A 5,000-nucleotide genomic window follows, 5' to 3' on the forward strand; every position below is an offset into this window, starting at 1 on the left:
GAGGTAGGTCCAATACAGTGTAAGTGGCGAGTGCATGAGCTGGGGGAGGGAGGAGGGGGAGGTAGGTTATATACAGTGTAAGTGTGGAGTGCATGAGCTGGGGGAGGGAGGAAGGGGAGGTAGGTCCAATACAGTGTAAGTGGGGAGTGCTTGAGCTGGGGGAGGGAGGAGGGATAGCTAGGTCCAATACAGTGTAAGTGGGGAGTGTAAGTGGGGAGTGCATGAGCTGGGGGAGGGAGAGGGGAAGGTAGGTTATGTGGGGAGTGCATGAGCTGGGGGAGGGAGGAAGGGGAGGTAGGTCCAATACAGTGTAAGAGGGAGGAAGGGAAGGTAGGTCCAACACAGTGTAAGAGGGAGGAAGGGGAGGTAGGTCCAATACAGTGTAAGTGGGGAGTGCTTGAGCTAGGGGAGGGAGGAAGGGGAGGTAGGTCCAATACAGTGTAAGAGGGAGGAAGGGGAGGTAGGTCCAATACAGTGTAAGTGGGGAGTGCTTGAGCTAGGGGAGGGAGGAAGGGAAGGTAGGTCCAACACAGTGTAAGTGGGGAGTGCATGGGCTGGGGGAGGGAGGAGGGGGGGGGGATAGGTCATATACAGTGTAAGCGGGAGTGCATGAGCTGGGGGAGGGAGGGGGGGTCATATACGTTGTGAGGAGGAAGCTGGTCCTATACACTATTATGGTCCTTGTCCACAGTACTTGTGTGGGAGGAGGGGGAGGGAGTTCCTAGACCATATACATTGTAAGGCCGGGGAGGTAGGCTATATACATTGTAAGGGGAGGTAGGCCATATACATTGTAAGGGGAGGTAGGCTATATACATTGTAAGGCCGGGGAGGTAGGCTATATACATTGTAAGGCTGGGGAGGTAGGCCATATACATTGTAAGGGGAGGTAGGCTATATACATTGTAAGGCCGGGGAGGTAGGCTATATACATTGTAAGGCCGGGGAGGTAGGCTATATACATTGTAAGGCCGGGGAGGTAGGCTATATACATTGTAAGGCTGGGGAGGTAGGCCATATACATTGTAAGGGGAGGTAGGCTATATACATTGTAAGGCCGGGGAGGTAGGCTATATACATTGTAAGGGGAGGTAGGCTATATACATTGTAAGGCCGGGGAGGTAGGCTATATACATTGTAAGGCCGGGGAGGTAGGCTATATACATTGTAAGGGGAGGTAGGCTATATACATTGTAAGGCCGGGGAGGTAGGCTATATACATTGTAAGGGGAGGTAGGCTATATACATTGTAAGGGGAGGTAGGCTATATACATTGTAAGGGGAGGTAGGCTATATACATTGTAAGGGGAGGTAGGCTATATACATTGTAAGGCCGGGGAGGTAGGCTATATACATTGTAAGGGGAGGTAGGCTATATACATTGTAAGGGGAGGTAGGCTATATACATTGTAAGGGGAGGTAGGCTATATACATTGTAAGGGGAGGTAGGCCATATACATTGTAAGGCCGGGGAGGTAGGCTATATACATTGTAAGGGGAGGTAGGCCATATACATTGTAAGGCCGGGGAGGTAGGCTATATACATTGTAAGGGGAGGTAGGCCATATACATTGTAAGGGGAGGTAGGCTATATACATTGTAAGGGGAGGTAGGCTATATACATTGTAAGGCCGGGGAGGTAGGCTATATACATTGTAAGGGGAGGTAGGCTATATACATTGTAAGGGGAGGTAGGCTATATACATTGTAAGGGGAGGTAGGCTATATACATTGTAAGGGGAGGTAGGCCATATACATTGTAAGGCCGGGGAGGTAGGCTATATACATTGTAAGGGGAGGTAGGCCATATACATTGTAAGGCCGGGGAGGTAGGCTATATACATTGTAAGGGGAGGTAGGCTATATACATTGTAAGGCCGGGGAGGTAGGCTATATACATTGTAAGGGGAGGTAGGCTATATACATTGTAAGGGGAGGTAGGCCATATACATTGTAAGGGGAGGTAGGCCATATACATTGTAAGGAGAGGTAGGCCATATACATTGTAAGGGGAGGTAGGCCACATACATTGTAAGGGGAGGTAGGCCATATACATTGTAAGGCCGGGGAGGTAGGCTATATACATTGTAAGGGGAGGTAGGCCATATACATTGTAAGGCCGGGGAGGTAGGCTATATACATTGTAAGGGGAGGTAGGCTATATACATTGTAAGGCCGGGGAGGTAGGCTATATACATTGTAAGGGGAGGTAGGCTATATACATTGTAAGGGGAGGTAGGCCATATACATTGTAAGGGGAGGTAGGCCATATACATTGTAAGGAGAGGTAGGCCATATACATTGTAAGGGGAGGTAGGCCACATACATTGTAAGGGGAGGTAGGCCATATACATTGTAAGGGGAAGTAGGCCTTATACATTGTAAGGGGAGGTAGGCCACATACAGTGTAAGGGAAGGTAGGTCACATACAGTGTAAGGGGAGGTAGGTCACATACAGTGTAAGGGAAGGTAGGTCACATACAGTGTAAGGGGAGGTAGGTCACATACAGTGTAAGGGAAGGTAGGTCACATACAGTGTAAGGGGAGGTAGGTCACATACAGTGTAAGGGCAGGTAGGTCACATACAGTGTAAGGGAAGGTAGGTCACATACAGTGTAAGGGAAGGTAGGTCACATACAGTGTAAGGGGAGGTAGGTCACATACAGTGTAAGGGAAGGTAGGTCACATACAGTGTAAGGGAAGGTGGGTAGGTCACATACAGTGTAAGGGAAGGTAGGTCACATACAGTGTAATTGGAAGGTAGGTCACATACAGTGTAAGGGAAGGTAGGTAGGTCACATACAGTGTAAGGGAAGGTAGGTCACATACAGTGTAATTGGAAGGTAGGTCACATACAGTGTAAGGGAAGGTAGGTCACATACAGTGTAAGGGAAGGTAGGTCACATACAGTGTAAGGGAAGGTAGGTCATATACAGTGTAATTGGAAGGTAGGTCACATACAGTGTAAGGGAAAGTAGGTCACATACAGTGTAAGGGAAGGTAGGCCACATACAGTGTAATTGGAAGGTAGGTCACATACAGTGTAAGGGAAGGTAGGCCACATACAGTGTAATTGGAAGGTAGGTCATATACACTGTAAGGGAAGGTAGGTCATATACAGTGTACGGGAAGGTAGGTCACATACAGTGTAATTGGAAGGTAGGTCACATACAGTGTAAGGGAAGGTAGGTCACATACATTGTAAGGGAAGGTAGGTCACATACAGTGTAAGGGAATGTAGGTCACATACAGTGTAAGGGAAGGTAGGTCACATACAGTGTAAGGGAAGGTAGGTCACATACATTGTAAGGGAAGGTAGGTCACATACAGTGTAAGGGAAGGTAGGCCACATACAGTGTAAGGGGAGGTAGGTCACATACAGTGTAAGGGAAGGTAGGTCACATACAGTGTAAGGGAAGGTAGGTCACATACAGTGTAAGGGGAGGTAGGTCACATACAGTGTAAGGGAAGGTAGGCCACATACAGTGTAAGGGAAGGTAGGTCACATACAGTGTAATTGGAAGGTAGGTCATATACAGTGTAATTGGAAGGTAGGTCACATACAGTGTAATTGGAAGGTAGGTCACATACAGTGTAAGGGAAGGTAGGTCACATACAGTGTAATTGGAAGGTAGGTCACATACAGTGTAAGGGAAGGTAGGTCACATACAGTGTAAGGGAAGGTAGGTCACATACAGTGTAAGGGAAGGTAGGTCACATACAGTGTAAGGGAAGGTAGGCCACATACAGTGTAAGGGAAGGTAGGTCACATACAGTGTAGGGGAAGGTAGGTCACATACAGTGTAAGGGAAGGTAGGCCACATACAGTGTAAGGGAAGGTAGGCCACATACAGTGTAATTGGAAGGTAGGTCATATACAGTGTAAGGGAAGGTAGGCCACATACAGTGTAAGGGAAGGTAGGCCACATACAGTGTAAGGGAAGGTAGGTCACATACAGTGTAAGGGAAGGTAGGTCACATACAGTGTAAGGGAAGGTAGGCCACATACAGTGTAAGGGAAGGTAGGTCACATACAGTGTAAGGGAAGGTAGGCCACATACAGTGTAACATGGAAGGTAGGTCATATACAGTGTAAGGGAAGGTAGGTCATATACAGTGTAAGGGAAGGTAGGTCATATACAGTGTACGGGAAGGTAGGTCACATACAGTGTAAGGGAAGGTAGGTCACATACAGTGTAAGGGAAGGTAGGTCACATACAGTGTAAGGGAAGGTAGGTCACATACAGTGTAAGGGAAGGTAGGTCACATACAGTGTAAGGGAAGGTAGGTCACATACAGTGTAAGGGAAGATAGGCCACATACAGTGTAAGGGAAGGTAGGTCACATACAGTGTAAGGGAAGGTAGGTCACATCCAGTGTAAGGGAAGGTAGGCCACATACAGTGTAAGGGAAGGTAGGTCATATACTGTGTAAGGGAAGGTAGGTCACATACAGTGTAAGGGAAGGTAGGACACATACATTGTAAGGGGAGGGTAGGTCACATACATTGTAATTGGAAGGTAGGTCACATACAGTGTAAGGGGAGGTAGGCCACATACATTGTAAGGGGAAGGTAGGTCATATACTGTGTAAGGGGAAGGTAGGCCATATACTGTGTAAGGGGAGGTACATCATACAAATGTTATTATAGTCTTCATTAGTCTATCATTTTAACTTTCTTGATGTTGACATGGTAGTTACCCTTGATCTTATCTTCAACATTAAATGTGAAAATTGTCGGAACATAAAGTGTATTTATCTGCCAAGCATTCTTATTGATTTATTTTTGCCGATCATCTTTGGAATGTAACGTCATTTGAATATCTACATGCATATTATCCATCAGTAGCTTTACAATGACAGCTTGACCATTGACCTTGAACTGTATGTTCAATGTCAAATGAAGTGTATTTGAATACCTTTGACATGCATGGACCAGCCACATCTCTTACAACTATCAGATATTGTACTAGTGTACTTCACTTTATTTCATGACCTTC

The 5,000-nt window shown here is 46.6% G+C and overlaps 1 protein-coding gene across 2 annotated transcripts in view; it reads left to right on the forward strand.

The window, feature by feature from the left end:
• The window catches only part of LOC144436546 (CMP-N-acetylneuraminate-beta-1,4-galactoside alpha-2,3-sialyltransferase-like), a 59,253-nt gene that overhangs the window by 28,934 nt on the left and 25,319 nt on the right, over nt 1-5,000 (forward strand). The window lies entirely within an intron of this gene.

The sequence above is a fragment of the Glandiceps talaboti genome, chromosome 6, assembly GCF_964340395.1.
Source record: "Glandiceps talaboti chromosome 6, keGlaTala1.1, whole genome shotgun sequence".
NCBI lineage: Eukaryota > Metazoa > Hemichordata > Enteropneusta > Spengelidae > Glandiceps > Glandiceps talaboti.